The sequence below is a fragment of the Pangasianodon hypophthalmus genome, chromosome 27 (genome assembly GCF_027358585.1).
Source record: "Pangasianodon hypophthalmus isolate fPanHyp1 chromosome 27, fPanHyp1.pri, whole genome shotgun sequence".
Lineage (NCBI taxonomy): Eukaryota > Metazoa > Chordata > Actinopteri > Siluriformes > Pangasiidae > Pangasianodon > Pangasianodon hypophthalmus.
The window spans coordinates 6,050,434-6,069,128 of record NC_069736.1 but is presented as its reverse complement, the minus strand read 5'-3'; the positions used below and the strand labels follow the sequence as shown (position 1 = coordinate 6,069,128).

Below are 18,695 nucleotides of genomic sequence, written 5' to 3'. Positions count from 1 at the left end.
GCAGCCGGCTAGCATATTTCTCTAATGACACACACTGGCTACTGGAAACAATGAATGATAGCATGCAGCAATGAAATATGGCCATTGTTAGACATTGACAGCAAAAGATTTATAGCAAGTCCAGCGGATTCCTCTAATTCTATAGTATACACAATAGGAAGGCAACATGGTTACTGGAAACTATGAAAGACAGGATGAAGTATTAAGCCAGAAATTAATCATAACAAAAGTATATTGCATCAGTTCAATTGTGAATACTGTGGAAAGCCATAATAATTTTGTTTCCATCTTGTTCTTGGCTATTGAATTGTATATAATTACTTATATTCTCAAAATTGTACAAGATATAGGAAATACAGGATGATAAAGTAAGACTGCACATGGGCCAGAGGTTGAGAACATTGTGAAATGAGATGCACATGCACCTACTAATCTGAAACTGAACATCACAAAATAAAAGAAAAACCTGAATTAAACCATGTCTTCATTATAGTTTTAATTATCTGGGTCCTATAATTGACAAAAAGCTCAAGTTTGATTTGAATGCTGGAAAAAGAAATTGTAATGCGTTTGCAATGTGTACAAGAAACTAATAAGCATTTTTAATTGGTCAGTTACTGAAATGGTGTTAAACTCTTTTGTATAACTGCTTGATGTGGTAATATATGTATTCAGAGCAAAATGTCATAGATCTGTATTGTTACCACTATAAAGGGTTGAGACCATGCATTTAGTGACATATTTATCCATCAAATATACTTAGCTGTCCATACCACCCACTCAATCTAGCTGCAGATTCAAGCTTCTAATGGCAAAATATATTTGTTTTAAAGACCTTTTTTTGTTTTTTACAAGAGGCCACTGGGTTATTGAATTATGACACTTGGTTTTTAAATGAATATGTGGAGTGCATAATGCCTAGATGTGGAATAATAATGTTGCTGCTGTTTTTTTACAGCTGACTGCAATGCGCATTTTCTTTTGAAGCACTTAAAGTTACTGAACTGAAATAAGAAAGGTAGAGAAAATACAAGCGAACGCATTATTACAAGGAATTTATGGCTAAATCAATTGATTGGATGTATACATGGAAGAGTTAAACTGTGCTCTGTATTGCTCTCTGATCTAATTGTAAGATCCAGTGCTACTGTTTTCTTTTCACACAAACTATTGGCATTAGTTCTGAGTGTTTTTATTTATCTGGCTTGATTAGCACATAAATGTATGAGTTGTGTAATTTGTGTGTGCGGGTGGGAACTTAACTCCAAGATACAATTGAGCTAAAGCCTGACCTATCTCTCTGTATCTGTCAATTACTCTGTTTCTCTCTGTCTCTCTAATTGCCTGGCCACTATTGAAAAGCACCTTTATCAGATGACAGCTGGACTCGAGAGCAGCATAACTGAACTTAAACAATCGAGCAATTGTCAGGAGGCAGACAGAAGTAAATTGAAACGGCACACAAATGCCTTCTGTGTGTGTATGTGTGTGTACTCTGGTATTTAGAATAAGCCCGAGCTAGACAACCCACACTCTCTTGGTTCTCGGTCACTCTATCTATCTGTCACTAGGCAGCAAGAGTAAAAATGTAATGCAACCACATTGATCTCACTTTAAATCAATGTGAAATGGGATCATAATGTAATGTGTAGACACTGCTAACAGTGGCAGCTGTGTCGATACATCGAGTAATGTATAAGAGTACTGATCTAAGAACAGCATGCCTGATCTAGAGCTCCAGAGCCAGATCTGTATGCCAAAGCAAGCACAAAAGCCAGAAATTGAGGAAAACTCCAATGTGCTCCAACTAAATGAAGTGTCTTTAAAGTAGCACTAGACGGAAAAATGTGATTATTGGATTGTTGAGTCCAATTATATGTGTGGCAGCCTGGGAAAACCTTTCACACTGTGAAATTTTGAGCAGGCACCAAAGTGTTTTATTCTTTACACAAATAAGCTAATGTATGCAAAAATGCCCAAAACCATTGACATAATTAGCTAATTTTTAACAGTGCCCAGATGCAACCACAACTGTTATGAGCGAAACTGTGATCCAATCAACCCTAAAAACAAAAAAACTAAATAAATCATAATACAAGAATCAGTAGCTGTGGAGGAAATAAGAGACTGTAAGCAAGTATTTATACACTTAGATGTCAGCGGATGTTTGAAAATGAAATGTTGGCCTCTTTCCAATAAAAACAAAGAAGTAAAAAGAAGAATACAGAAACTGGGAGGAAGATCAGATGTAGAAATTGAATAGTAATTGATGGACAGGATATGTGGTGTAGAGAAAGAAACCGTTAAAAAAAAGCGCTCTGCTCAGTGTGCAGTGTTAACCTGGCCTGGGCGATGCCAAGGCCACACCAAAAGTGCTCAACTGCTGCCAAATGAGGTCACATCCTGTCTGCATTTCCTGCATAGAGAAGTTAGAGCTCAAATATAAAACATCTGGCAACTAATCTACCTCTCTCTCCCCCCCCCCCCCCCCCCCATCTCTCTATCTCTATTCTTAGTAATACAGCCGAGGGCTTTAAAATGCCAATTACTACGGACATCATTTCTTCACTGAAGACATCATCTTTCTCTTTCTCCCTCTCTCTCTCTCTTTCGCTTTCTCTCTCTCTGCCTCTTTCTTTCTGTCTCTCTCAGCTGCAGTACAGGAATCAAGCACTAATGCTGAACGCTCGGCAAATTCTCTCAATTGAAGCTGATGTCTCAGTTTTTCCTTCTCAGACACATTTCCGGTGTGATTTTTGTGGTTTTGATCATCGCACGCTAACAGCGGGGAGACACAGCAATGATGTGAGATGCTGTGAGATGCTGCAAGAACCATCGGCTCTTTTCCTCCTCACTGCGCTGAAGCTCTACCACCCTAATGGCCATTTGTCAGCAGATAAAAAGGCCTTTGCATGGCGTTTTGCCTGTTGATATGCCTGATTGTTGAGAAGGTCACATTAATGAGGGACATTTTTGCCTCATATTCAGAGAAACGCTTAAACAATGTAGTGTGGCTTTAAACAAACCAGTGTTTTCTTTCTCAACCATGAATTAACAAGGTTACTTCCCTGAATGTAGATTAATATTTAAACCAGTGGGAAAACTGTTCTTCACAGTAGGCTTTCTAGTGAAATATGACACTGTCCAGAAATATATTAAGTTTTTGGCTATGTTCACATTACCAGGTTAAAGTGACACAAATCCAATCAATCTTATTTTATTCAGGACTGCGTGGACACAAAAATCCAAACTTTTCAAATCAGACCCGAGACACACTTGTGTGTGGTCCTATGTTGGATACATATCCAATATGCATTCATTTGGCTTTTTTCCAATATGCATGCTCATATCACTGTTATTGTCGTCATAATAGTGCAAAACAACAATGCAGGACAGCAATAGTGTACACTGCACTGGGGGAACTGGTTAACTAGATACACTATATGGCCAAAAGTATGTGGACACCTGGCCATTAAACATCCCATTCCAAAACTATTGGCATTAATATGGCGCTGGTCCCCTGTTTGCTGCAATAACAACATCCAATCTTTTGGGAAGGTTTTCCACTAGATTTTGGAACATGCCTATGGGATCTGTGCCCACTCACCCACAAGAGATGATTTATGACAAGAAGGCCAGGCACGAAGTTGGTGTTCTGATTCATTCCAAAGGTGTTCAGTCGGGTTTAGGTCAGGGCTCAATGAAGGCCACTCAAGTTCTTCTACTACAACATCAAACCATGTCATCATGGAGCTCGCTTTGTGCACAGGGGCATTGTTATTGGTTTGGAGAAGACCCTCATATTGGTGTTACAGTCAGGTGTTACACATACTTTTTCTTGTGCACTGCTACCACAACTGAGTAGTGTTCAAAACAATTATCCAAAAAAAGAGCCAAAAAGAATGTGGCTATGATCTCCAGAAAATACGACACAGGCTTGCACTAGTGTGTCCGTTACTGTGTCCATATGTTTCCTGTACTATGGTGGATTGTCTCACAAATAACAAATCGATATGGATGTGTCATTGGAGGGTACTTCAGGGGACTACTCCATTCACATTAAAGACAGATACAGGTCACATGCAACTATGAATGTGATCCGTCAAGACAGACAGAGTCAATCTGAGTAAAAAACTGGAATTATACAAAGAAGCTTATAGTGTCAACTTAGCCTTTGTGACTAGTACCATGTATATGTGCACTGGAGTTATTCATTTGCTGCCAAATGTGTGAACAAGAAACTGCACCATAATTTAGATTTCTGATTGCAAGGATCTATTTATTGTTTGGTTGATGGTAGGCTGCATTTGCTGTAATCGGGATTGCTGGTGTTTGTAATGTGTAAGAGACATCATCTGTCCCTAGTTATTATTTATTCCTGCTGTTTATCTTGGAAGACTAACTGAATCTCTCTGAAGCATCACATATATATCAGCATATATATATATATATATATATATATACATATATATATATATATATATATATATATATATATATATATATATATATATATATTTTTTTTTTTTAATTGTAGTTTTAATGATAATTTTTGCTGATGACCTCAACAAAATAAATTATGTACCAAAGAAAAGAAGAGATGAGGAAACAATTGTTTCAAATATAGGTTTAAACACCCAATCAGTCACACTTTTCAAGGATTCTTCTGTTAGTTAAGGGTTCTTTACTTTGTAAAGGGGTTTTATCTAAAAAGGAAACATCTGTCACAGGGTTTTACGTATAATCTGCAAGGGTCGCCCAGAGGAACAAACAGAACCCTTAAGGGTTCTGGATTTAACCTTTTGGGTTTTTTTTTTTTTTTTTTTTTTTTTTTTTTTTTTGCATTTTCCGTTACTTTAGAAAATCAGATGCATCACAGAGATGATAAGAATCAGCTCTCTCTTTCTTTATCTCTCGCTACCTCGTCCTTCCCTGTGTCTTTTCTGCTCTTTTTGTCCTCAGCCTCCATTATGCAGGCGGTCTCCATGCTCAGCCGGTGCTGAGGGATGAACATAAATCTGAGGATGACTTCCACAGACACAGCAGAGAGGAAAGGAGAGAGACAGACAGACTGGACAGTTTTCTTTCTGGAGATTGAGAGGGCTGAGAGACAGATAAAGAGTGAGACAGAGTGAGGAAAGGTGTGTGTATGTGTGTGTGTGTGTGTGTGTGAGAGAGAGAGAGAGAGAGAGAGAGAGAAAGAGGGAATGGAGCTCTCATGAGTAACACAGTACCAGAGGACTGGTGACAAAAGCAGACACAGGCATTCGTGTCACCATGAGCCGATTAGGGTCTCAGTGGAGAGGCTTAAACCTCCTCCATCGCTCTCTCCTGACGCTTTTGCTCCTACACCAGCCCTGTCCTCAAGAGTAAACCTCTCCCTCCACTCCTTCTTCTGCTACCATAGGAATGTATTATTCATCTTTCTGACATTTCTTTAGCCAGAGCACACAATACAACACACTACAAAAATTCTCAAATACCCAAGTACTCATTTAAACCAGTACTCTGATTAAAGTTAAATTACACCCTCTAATTCTTAAAATCTTAAATTCCTAAATCAACCCTTACAGAAGAGTCACATGAATGAATGAATGAATGAGCACATTTTTTACATACGATTTGTTGTTGTTCACCTGTAATGTTTTAACACAATTCATTTATTTCCTCTTGTGATTTTTTTTTACACTAATCATTTATTTTCACATGATTTTTTTCCGGATGAGGTTCAGATGAACAAACGAACAAGAGCAAACGTCAACTAATGATAGCTATATCCCTAATTTCTCAGATGATAGTTAGCATGCTAGTAACTCTGACATTACTAGCTTGCATGCTATTAGGTATCCAAGATTACAATGTGATATGTATTAGGTCACTAGCACCTATAGTTTTTTTTTTTGTTTTGTTTTTTAAGAATTTTTTTAGGGATATTGCTTGAATGTCATTTTTTTCCTCTTCTTTTTCTTAATCCTTCCATTTTGGTATAAGACACTAAGCTTGCATGTATGTGTACAAAGACTCTATCCAAATAAATAAATGAAGGAATTATTAACCTTCATGTTCTTGTCACATTCATTAAAATTTGCATTTGTTAGGGATTTTAATCAATTGCATGAAGTTGTCTGATGCAAAAAAAAAAAAAAAAAATCACCTTGCTGAGGCAAAAAATATGAAGAATGTAATATAGAGTTACTGCTCTATTTTGAAATGTATCAAATAGTAAGTGGCAATTTATCTTTTGAAATAGTTGTAAATGAAAGGAAGGTTTTTTTTTCACAAAAACAGGGGTCTCCTGTAACCATTTCAGCTTTGAAGAGGTGTGGGGGTTGGAGATAAGCAGGAAAGAAACTCATCGATCACATCTGATGAAGTGACATTGATCGACTTTATTGATCCTCTCCATCTGAGCCGCTGTGGAAAGCTTTGTTCTCTCTTCAGTAATCCAGTACAGTGTATGTATGTGTGTGTGTGTGTGTGTGTGTGTGTGTTTGTGAATGTGTGTGTGGAGAGATAGGATGTACTGCTATTACTGCACCAAATAGTCAGTCACAAATATGAATAGCGTTTCAGAATAAATAAAGTTGAGTGCAAAAAAAAGTCTACAAAAAAAACAAGGCAGCTTATCAAATGCATCTGTCTTGAATATAGTAAGAAATTGCAAGAGTTATATGATTACAGTAAATATGTCAAATATGTGATTATTAAACCTATTTCTAGACATTCCTGAAATAGTCTTGTTCTATTGGCAGATAATTTGTCTAATTTTAAGCATTTATTTATAGAAAGAAGCAATTTTATCTGGCAGTCGAATAAGAAAATTAAAGCTAGAAATGTGTAAAGCATCTAAAAACAGGATGAATAGTATTATGTTTGAGATAAAATAATTTCATAATGAGAAATTTTAGATACATTTGACAATATTAATTATTATTTTCACTTGCTAAGATATCTTTTTGCAGTGAATGTGATAGAAATTCTCTAATTATTTGTATGTCCACTCATTGCCTTCATTTGTATCTTCTCATAAGTCTGATTTATTACACTTCCTTCTTCACATAAGGTTCTTGCTGCAGGATACACTGACATTTCATATATAAACTGTAATATAAACAACATACATTTGACTTCTCACATTCAAAAAACAACTTTTGCACTAAACGCTAACTCTTCTGCAGGCTTTGGATTTAATGATTCTCTTTTTTTATGTGCACTCCAGTGTGTAAGAGTCTATGCTAAATGCTGTAATGTAACAGAAGTAGTTGTCGAAAGGCTATTGTGGGAATAGTTACAGTAACACACACATGATATTTATGCTGATGGGATCACTACACTAAGAAAACTACTCTTAGTGGCAGCTTTTATGCAAAACTCGGCTACTCATAAGCTTGAACATGAAAGTGATTTGATATTTAAATTCATCCAAAGTCATCCAGTGTACTTAATAGAGCTAGCTTGGAGCGCAGATCACATACAAGATGAACCATTATCCCTGTAAGCAGCAAACCCATCAGAAGAAATATACCGTATATATATATATATTTATAAAAAAAACAATAAAATATCTCCATTTTCCCCTCCTCTCAATGGTTCATTGCTTTTTTATTGTTGTGCAAGGAGCTACAAATGAGCCTCTGTTATTCTTATTGCAATAATGCTCCACTCTCACTTATACAAGGTAGAGAATCCTGGTCTAGCAAGCAAACAAGCGCTCTGGGAAAACGCTGCATTAATGGAAGGAGTCTTTTCTTCTTCAGTTAATGCAGCATGCCTTCGCTTTTGTTCAAGGTTGGAGTGTGGAGAGTGGGTTGTAGAAATGCACCCTAAAGAGGCGGGTGGAACACTCAAATCTCGATACACAACGTGCACACACAAATTGATGTGGGTCCACATTGAGCAATATGACCCAAATATATCACATATATTGCTGCTGAATTCGGGAATATGATTGGTCAGATGGTGTTGATTCTTTTTTTATAACAGCAGCTCTGACAATAGTACTGGTTGCAATGCAATTCTCAGGTTTATATTATACTACTGGGTAGCTGAATTGTCCAATCTGATTGGTCACAAAGTATGCATTAGTTCCGGCTGTAACATGAACAATATGTTTATACTAATGCACTCATTATTGTTTCTATAGGAAAATCTCATACAAAGGTACACTCCACATAATCTAAGATTAATAATAAATAGATTTTTTTAAAAGCGTTGTTTAACAAAGAAAAAAACTATAATCACTGATGTGGGGAAGTTTTTTTGTTAGTAGATTTTTATTTAACATTTATGGAAGGAGTCTCAGGTGTCAGTGTTTTGTAACAGTCATGGTGTTTTGCAAAGTCTCCCAGCATGGGAAAGTCTTCAAGACTGAGAAGTGTGTTTTTTGAGAGCTGTGTTTTTAGTGAGAGAGAGAGAGAAAAGTAGATGCTGGTGAAGGAACAAATGTTTATCATTGCTATAATGTAAGTGATAACAGGAACTAACTTTTCTGGGGGGGGGGGGGGGGGGGGGGGGGGGGTTGGTTGCACAACATGAAATCTAACTCGGAACTGTTAAATTGTGCAAAGTGTCATTCATTAATACATTAAGCATTGTAATCACTGGGAAATCGCAGTGGCATAAGCAGAATAACACACTCAAGGCCTGTTATACACTGTTATACAAAAATGATCGACTTTCTTAATGCGCATGTACTAATATGTTATTATTTCTACAGTAACAACTTACACAGGGACCTTTATGGGCGACGCTCATCGTTAAACAGATTTAAAAAATGCAGGTAATTGTTGATTGGTGAAGTTTTCTGTAAGCAGACATTTATTTAACATTTTTGGAAGGAGTCTCCAATGTCAGCGCTTTGTAACAGAGGTAAAACTGTTCATTTTTGACATGAGGAATACTTTTCTCATAACGCGACAAGCTGCATTTTTGTTTTATTCACTTCAAGAGACAGAAAAAAAGTTAGGCTGATGAGGGAACAGCTGTTTATAGCTGCTATAATGTAAGTGAGAACAGGAAATACCTTGTTTCTTGGATGTTCCACAACTACACTATATGGCCAGAACTTTGTAGACACCTGACCATCACACTCATTTTTGATTCTTCTCCAAACTGTTGCCACAAAGTTGGAAGCACACAATTGTACAGTGTCTTTGTAAGCTGCAGCTTTACAATTTTCCTTCACTGGAACTAAAGGACCCAAACCAGTACCAGCATGCCAATGCCCCTGTGCACAAAGCGAGGTCTATGAAGACATGACTTGCCAAGGTTGGTGTGGAAGAAGTTGAGTGTCCTGCACAGATCCCTGATCTCAACCCCACTGAACACCTTTGGGATGAACTGAAATGCCGACTGCACCCCAGGTCTCTTCACCCAATATCAGTGCCTGATCTCACTAATGCTCTTGTGGCTGAATGAACACAAATCCCCACAACCACACTCCAAAATCAAGTGGAAAGCCTTCTCAAGTGAGTGGAGGTTATTGTAACAGCAAAGGGGGACTGTTTCTCTCTGGAGCTTGGGCTACAGAAAATTATATGCCTGATCAGACAGATGGAGAGTATGAGACACACAGTACATATGCCTAAACAGACACACATTAATGCAATATTTCAACTCAAACAGCCCCCTGTCTAAAGCAGAAAACACACTATAGTGTATAAAGCACATGTCTCTATCATAGTCGTACTGTACTGCCTGCACCAATTCCCATCATTTAGGTCAAAGCATCTAATATTTAAATATGCTATTTTGACACACACCAAGTTCAGCGTGCTGGTGTGAGACAGTGAGGTGTAAAGTGTTTCTCGTAAAAAAGGAAGTTCCGATTCAAATTCAAATTTTATAAGTTCCATTATAACTCATAGTATTTTTACATTCTAACACTGACTTCATTTTCACAGGTATAACAAGAGATAAGGGGAGAAAGCCTGCAATGAGCATTCGTTCAAATGTTTTTCTCTGAGCAGTAGCTAATGGTGTAGATTTTAATAAAAGAAAAATATCATCATGGATTGATATTTACATAGGGAATATTGCCGATTTTCTGTGTGTGTGTGTGTCTAACACTCAGCTGACCACACATCACAGGTTTGCACTTATCTAACACTCTGCTGCTGTTGACATTTTTGACTGGCTTCATTTATTATGTAAATTGAAAGCTTGCTTTAAAGCCCAGTAGGCCTTATTCAGCTTTGACACAGGCCTGATGTAGTGCTTTCCTGAAACGCTCTTTTATTTTTGTTGGTGTTTCTCCTTTAGCGCGGAACCTTTTTTTACCACAGTGAAAATGAGGCGTTGATAAAATTTTAGGTAACTTACTTTAAAGTATATCATATTTTACATCCTAAAAAATAAATCTGTATTTGGATAAATAAATAAATTAATTAGTTTATTTATTTAATTATCTATCTATCTATTTACTAACTGACATTGTTATTTTATTTTATTACTATTATTTTTTTATCTTATTTTACTCCTGCAGAGTGGAATCTTTTTCACCAGAGTGAAAATGTTCATTCAGAAAATTTAACATGAGCCTTTATGTAAGTATGTTCTATTTTTGCATCCTGAAAAGATAATTCTGTATTCGCATAAAATCTGTTTTTAAAAAGATGGCGCATTCTAATGTACAGTATATTTCCACTGCCAGTATACTGTGACATGTTTTCCGTGTGGGAAGCAGATCTTTACAATCTTAGCACTAAATTATTAGAACACAACTGTGAGTAAAATAGAAAGAAAAAAAATATTGATGTTGCAAATAGGCAGGACGTCATGGTTCATACACTGCGAGCTGTTGGATTGGTGAGTTTCCCTGTGGGAATATGCAGGGTGTGATATGACGGGGGATGCAAGCAGACATCATCTTCCCGGTTTTAAAGAAAGGACAAAAATCATGATGTTAATGATGTAATTGTTTTAATTATTTTTTTCAAAAACTATTTTTTTTTTTCAAATTTAAACACCAAATTGCATTAGAGGTGTCAGGCATTCTTTATATCCAACAACATTATGAACAGGGTAAAACACACATGCACCTACTGAGGAGGTGGCCATGTTAAGATGCAGGTATTTAGCATGCAGTGGACTACATTGTGCAAGAAGTTGGATTTTGTAGATAAAACAAAATGTATAAACTTTTTTTTAAGAGAGAAAAAGCTAATTTGATAACTTCTATGCTCACTCGCAAATTTGTAAAATTCACACGACTTATATAAAACGATATGAAGGTTAAGGTTAACGTTAGGGTTAGGGGCGGAGCTAGTGTTTGAACCACCCTTGTTTGTTCAAATTTGTATAAAGGTCTTATGAGATCAGATTGTTTAAAGACGTACTTAATAAAGGGGTTATAATTTGGGAGGTTTTTGGCATACTAAGGCTTGCTAACTAGCAAAGTAACTGTCAGTCATTTCATTTCCGGTAAAATGGGTCAGATAATTTTGAAGCATCCTCTTTGAATTTGGCTCAGTGTTTGAAATATAGCAGATGATTTGGTGGTCTGAAGTTGCCAAAGTAGTATAGCATTGCTGTTTTTTCCATTTAGGCTCCTGCAAATTCCTAGTCAGCTCTCACTTACGAACTGGGAAGGGTGAAGACACGTGCTTCCTCAGAGTCACACGAAGCCAATCACTAGCATCTTTTCAATCTGCTGCTCATGCTGCAGGAAAGTGCTATCTACCCTCTTCCACATACATTAGCTCGCAGATGCCCAGGATTGGCTAGTGTCACTGTGATTGAAGGAGAGAGAGTACTACACCATCCTTCATACCCATTTCGCTTCCTTGGCTCCCAGCCACAGATGGCTCTGGTAGCATTAGGATTTGAACCCATGATCTCTGGATGATACAGTTAACACTTTTCTGTTGCATCACTCAGAAACCTGTGTGGCATTGCTTTTTTTTGGAGACAGGTGAAGAAAACTGCTAAAAAAAGAGGCCCCATTTACCCAACTTCTCCCCATGCACAGTTACATTTCTAGAATCTAGAATTTTACAATTCAACCTTTAGGGATATATGCGTGTGTGTATGCAATTAAGAATCTAAAGACCTATGCGTAAACATGCATACTGTCTGTGTTGCTCACATTCCATCATCTAATCAAATCAGCTAAGCACACATTAACCAGGGTTAACAACACATTTTTTGAAGCATGACCTCTGTAGTGCTGCTTCCCACAAAGCAGATGACTGGATGGATGGAATTTCTCCACCACTGATCCTGGATCAGCATCTCTTATTTTGGTGCATTACATGAGTGTGGGACAAAACACTGATCCCAGATCAGTGTAGAATGGAGATGTTGTGAGCAGCAGGGGATCGCGACCGACGCAGACTGACATATGTTCAACACTTCCGATAAATACAGAAGGATACACAGAGCTCCCAGCTGAGCGAGCTGACGCCATGCTGCAGATTAACACACACTCTGATTTACTAGGAGACAAATGATTCATTTGTGAGTGTAATGTTTGGATCTGGATCTGATCTGGGATCAGCCTTCATGTGGTTTGGTGTAGAGGGGAAAATGAGAATGAGACATGCACACACAAGGCCACTGCACTACAGGACATGATGTATAGTATAAAGAGAGAGCGTTGTTATATTGTTAGCATCCCTACGCCAAAGGCTAATGCATTTATCCTGAAATGGCATGTCATTGTGTGGTGGAACTACAACCACATCATCCACACACACACGCGCGTGCACACACACACAGGGTCAAGTGCCATTATGAAAAGGCATGCACCCTTGCTCTAGTCTTTATTGCTCTTGGTTACATAAGATGCCTCCTTATCTCCATTCATCCCTTCGTCTTTTAATATTTCTTTATTCTCCTCAGGTTTTTTTTCCCTCAGTTCACTCCAGAGAGAAAATGAGGAAAAATGTGGGAGGAAATAAAATACATCTGCATCCTTTCTTTTTTTTTTCCCCCTCTGTGCCACCTTGAAAACAACACCCTCATCTTTCAGAAGAGCGGAAGTGGTTTAGCAGCATCTCTCCATTTCTTATTGTTTCTGCACGTTATGTGCAATGCCTTCCCCAGTTTTTAAATATTTTAAATATTACACCTCCTTTTCGTCCATTCCTCCATCCCTTGTTCCATCTGCAGGATTTGACTGTGTGCAAGCACAAAAAGAGAGGAATATCCATCTTACCTTTGTAGGACTGCTTCTGTTTCTGTCATTCTCTCTCTCTCTCTCTCTCTCTCTCTATCTCTCTCTGTGTGTCTTCACCTGCTTCATGTCCTCCAGTCCTGCAGCTTTGCAATCCTCACAGCAAGGTCTGCAGTGGCTCCGTGTCAATGTCATAAAAGTGCTGCGTGTGTGTATGTGTGTGTCGGTGTGTTTGTCTCTCTGAGACAACAGCAGCCAGTGCGAAAGCAAGTATAGCTCGCTCTGAGCCCTCGACATCATTTCCTCCTGAGCATTTCCCCTCACTGTGTTTCACACATCCTCTTTTCAATTCTCGTAGCTTATTTTCTATTTCTGCTTCACAATCATGCACACACACAAATGCACAAATGCGCGCACACACACACACACACACACACACACAGGATAGGGGAAGTATTGGGGTCTCAGCAAGAATGAGCAAAGCGTCTAGTTTCAGATCAGCTTACGAATGTGTGTGTGTGTGTGTGTGTGTGTTTAATAGAAATGATCTTACCTCCGCATGTCTGCTTGCCCTGTCCTTATTCCATCCTGCTGTGCTCTGTTGTCTCCCCCCTTTCTTCCATGACAGCATTTTTCTGCTATCTACTCTCCCTCTCCTTCTCTCTCTCTCTCTGTTGCTGTCCTGTCTTCTTTTCTCCTTTTCAAGTGTGATTGTCTCTAGAACAAGAAAATCCTGCCTGCCTGCTCAGAGCCTTCTCCCTGGCTTATTGTGTCCCCGTTGTTCTGACTGAGGCAGGTTGATTTGTACTCTCTCTCTCTCTCTCTCTCTCTATTCCATTCACATCACACTAAGACCAACCCCCTCCTCCTCCTGCTGCTGTGATTACATCCCCTACTGCTCTCTTCCCCCACCTCCCTGCTTCTCTCTCTCTCTCTCTCTCTCTCTCTCTCGCACACACACTCTTCCTCCCTTTCTCTGTAGCTCTCTTAGAGACAGAAATTTCAACAGACACCAGTAAAAAAGGTCTACCTACAATGTCTCTCTATATTCCCTCTTATTCTTTCTAGATGAATGAGCAGATGACTCATATTGATGAGAAATGAATCAATTAAGGATTCATCGGGATTCGATTTTGATAGATTCAGCATTCAATGCATTCATCATGATAAAATGTCTTATTTAGTATTTAATACTTAGTGTTTAGTATTTAACAGCATTACTGAGCCTAGAATTTTATACCTCCACAGATGTGAACATTAGTCTTATATGCCTAAATCAAGATGAAAATTGTGTCGCTTTCTCAAGCAAAGAAAATCTCAAGGAGTCAATTATTGTTATGATTCATCATTAAATAATAAACTCTAACGTTTCAGATATTTTTACATTCCATTGGCTGAAACATGTTCTACTCATCTTCATGCAGTCACACAGATGCTGAATTGGCTTCCTGTATACAGTCAACTCCATAGTTCATAATTATTGGCACCCTTTAAATGAATGGCCAAAAAATGATTTATATAAAATGAACATTACACCTATAGTTTTTTCACTCAAATAATAATAATAATAATAATAATAATAATAATAATTTTTAAAATGATAATTTTGTCTACAAAATTATATAAATAATTAATTTATTTACATAATAATAAATAATATTGAAATAATATCTAATAAATAAAATAAATCTCTCAAAAATTGAGGCAAAATTATTGAGAACCCTAGAATTTTTTTTTTTTTAGTGATCTCAAACAAATCTTTGAACAAATTGTATTTATTTTAATTGCTCTCAGTCTCCAGGAACTCAGCTTTTCCTTTTGGCCAAATATGGCAAATCACCATTGGCAAAAGTCACATAGATTCTTTTTTTTAGCTTGCAAAATTAAAAGCTATAATAAAGTCTGAACAAGTTTTGCACATGACAATACTAAAGATGAAAATATTCATAATTTGTGTTTAAAGTGGATAAGTATACAGGGAAAAACACAATGTTGGCTATGGAAATTAAAACAAGGTCCATCTAGATGCTTAAGGAATTGATTTATAATCACATTGTGACTCTGAATCTAAATGAAATAAAATCGTGAGGTGCTTCAAGACTCCTAGCCTTAATGATTTGTGCAAAAAGATTAAAAGCCATCAGTGAGTTAGAGCACACAATACAAATGTATTTTAAAGACTTGTTAAGCATTTCCGTCCCTGTATGTGTGTTTATGTAAAAGCTAGTGAGATGTGGTAAAGGTGTATATGTGTGTGTGTTTAAATCCTATCAGCAAAATCATTATCTATTCCTTATCTGTAAAGACGAGTGTGGTGTAGGGTGCATAGGGTTTATAGCGTGCATCCCTGCTCTGATTGTGTCACCATGCCAGAGCGATGGTGTCAGTCAAGCAGCAGATTGCCAGTGTGTGTGTGAGTGTGTGTGTGTGTGTATGTGTGTGTGTGTGTGGGCAGAATTCTGCACGCCTTTGTGAGAGCCCTCCACCCCGCCTCCTTCTCAACATCAAATTAACAGCCGTTCGCCACGGAGGATTATGTTGCATTTAATTTGTCTTTTCCAGACTCCTGCTCCAAAATATTTCCCTGGCTTTCTCTCTCTCTCTCTCTCTCTCTCTCTCTCTCTGGCATGGTTTGACCCATCAGGGGGAACAACAGACATATTTCAGGCTGAACCAAAATGCACCTAATGTAATGATGCATTTTGTCTCAGCACACCTCAGTGTCATAGTGTATACTGTATAGCTTAAAGGAGGTGTCCTCTCTGTCATTCACCTCCAAACTCTACAGACATAAATGCAGTTACGGATTGTTTTTATAAAGAATGTATAGGAATATTTCTTGTCGTCTCATTTATATCCATGCATATACAATGAGACAAAATATTATGTGTATAGAAATGTACAGGAGCACAAAATAAAAAGCAAATCAAAAGACAAACCAAAAGAAGCAACATCTGGACAAACCTGACAGCAGGTTTGAAAAGAATGAATATAAATTAGTGTATAAAATATACATTATACACAATGACTTAAATTTATCATTAAAACTGTTGAAGAAACTACTGAGCATTAATCTTATAAAACTAATTTTCCTAACTTTTTAATAATAGAGTTTTCTCTCAAAAAACTGAGACAAATTTATTACCACCTTTTTTATATATGTATGTGTATATACATATACAGTATATATATATATATATAGTACTGCACAGAAGTTTTAGGCACCCCATTTTTTTAGTACCAACTTTGTTATAGATTTTTATTTTATGACTTCAACATTATTGATTCAGTACAAAAACATTTTAGATTTCCAAACATTAGTTTTCCAGCACAAAATTAAATGTTACAGAAAAATGTTAGTATGTCAGTAAAGAAAGCAGCACATTACATAGACCACTTTTCAGACAAAAAAACATAATGAAGGCTGCTGGGTTTTGCTGCAAAAATAAGAAGCAAGTGTGACAGTCAAAGTCTCCAGAAGAACTGTGGCTGCTTCTGTAAGATGCTGAGTAAAACTTACAGCTCATTTCCTTATAAAACTGCACTAATTGTACCCGAGACTATCTTTTTTTTAAAGCAAAGGATTGTCACACCAAATATTGACTTTGTTTCAATTATTACTGTTTACTGCCCTTTATAGTATTTTTTTTAATGTAGAAGCATTTAGTTTCATTATTTTTGAAGGAATCTTTGCTCTACAGCAGTTCTTTGCATGTGCCTAAGACTTTTGTCACTACTGTACATACATATATATATATATATATATATATACAAATGTCTTGAAACTCTGCTGTGGCCTTTGGCCAAATATGTGTAAAATCCTTTCATCATCCATTACCATTTGGAAAGCACAAAACAAAAGGAACAGATGGCTGTTGACCTGCACGTGAGATGAAAAAATATAGAACCAATATTAATGTCAGTAATCAGAGACAAGGCTTTCCATTTTCTGTGAGTCTTTCCAGAAATTGGACGCATGATCATACTGCCCCCAAAGATCACCCCAAAGTTTCAGAATTGCACATTTTTCTTCATTCTTGGTTTGTCAGGTTTCAAAATCAATGATTAGTCACCACATCAATAACAAGCTTTCCTAACAGCATCTTACAAAATACAGTGTGTCACATTTACCACATCATCGGAACTGCAAATGAAATGGACTGTTGTTGTAGTTAAATGACAGCAACACAGAGGCCTCACTGTGTGTGTGTATGTGTGTGTGTCTGTTTGTGTGGTGGACAGTGGTTGTTCACTTTCATAGATTGATCTGTTTTTTGCAATTCAAAAGACAATTTTTGTCATAAGTTAAATGTTATTGGTTTAGAGGAAAATATACTCTAAGCTGTGATGTTCTTGAGCTGCTGCAAGTTGTACTGGCACTCCTGTAACAGAATTCACTATCAAAGCTGTCAGGTGTCAGGTTGGATTTGTCAGACGTTTTCAGACTCATACATCATCACAGGCAAGTCATATTTCATCACGGATACAACATACCTCATCATGCCCCCAATTTTAGGCACCAAAGAACATCCGGTTGCCATTACTTCTAGCACTAGACACTGAATGATAAGAAAGATAAGAGCTGTCAAACAACACAGAGAAGTGAGAACATCTGGTGACTTAAGTTTAATTTGTCTCTTGTAACACATAATACTTAATGAGACTTACTCTCTTTACTGCATTGCCACGTATACAACATCCGCTAGCAACTGGAACAAGCCTGCGATTTTGAAGCAAGATTTTCCTGGTGGTGAAAATTTTTACAGTAAAACTGACATTTTAGAGTATTTGACTACATCATTTTCTCTCTCTTGTCTCAACTGACATATTTAATCATACTATGGTCAAACTGTGTAAAAAACAAAAGGGGATAAGCATGGATAAGCAATATTACAAATATGAACAGGGAACAAATGGCAATAATGGAAGTAAGAAGAGGCTTGCTAGCTAATCTTTCAGAGCATCTGTGGGCAGAAAGGTCAGTTATCTTACCTTATGATCAACTAGTCTGTAAAGATGCAGTTACTTGAAAATTTGGGGTTTACTGATATTAAAAGACATCAGAATTAGTGTGTAATATTTAATAAAACATTGTCTACTATTCTGTAGACTTACTATTAAATATTTAGCTGGCAAGCTAATAGTTGTTGATAGTTGATAGTTGTTTATCAAGCCGCATTAAAATAAAACAGGATATACACAATACTAAACAGTATACAAAATTAGTATTTCTCCCACATCATACAGGCTTAATTTCGTATAATAGTACTACAGAAGTTTAGAAATTTTACTATGAATTTGAACATGGATTTGAGCCAGAGTTACTTCCGGTTGCTGTTGGAACCTGTTTGAAGGCGTTATGTCTCCCTCTGCAGGTCAAAACACGTAAAAACAAGTCGAAGTAGACTCTATTCTTGCTAGCATTACCACAGAACAAACGTCTGTAATAAGTTATTGTAATTAGTAGCATTTGTATCGATATTTATATAGTTTTTATATAGCTTTTTATTTGTTGCATGTTATATCAGTCATGTTTTCATCAAGCTCTGGCAGTACTGTAAAGTAAATCACGTCCTCGTAA

At 37.1% G+C, this 18,695-nt stretch overlaps 1 protein-coding gene across 4 annotated transcripts in view; it reads right to left on the bottom strand.

Annotated features, from left to right (window-relative positions):
• The window catches only part of zmp:0000001168 (signal-induced proliferation-associated 1-like protein 2), a 62,538-nt gene extending 48,598 nt beyond the window's left edge, over positions 1-13,940 (bottom strand). For 3 of the 4 annotated variants that reach the window (XR_004577455.2, XR_003403255.3, XM_026922118.3), the window contains exon 1: positions 13,668-13,940. The gene's annotated coding sequence lies outside the window, so the exon portion shown is untranslated. Of the gene's footprint in view, positions 1-13,156; positions 13,610-13,667 lie in introns of those variants that run through there. The other variant, XM_053230285.1, reaches the window with a different exon arrangement.
• Positions 13,941-18,695: the final 4,755 nt, after the last annotated feature.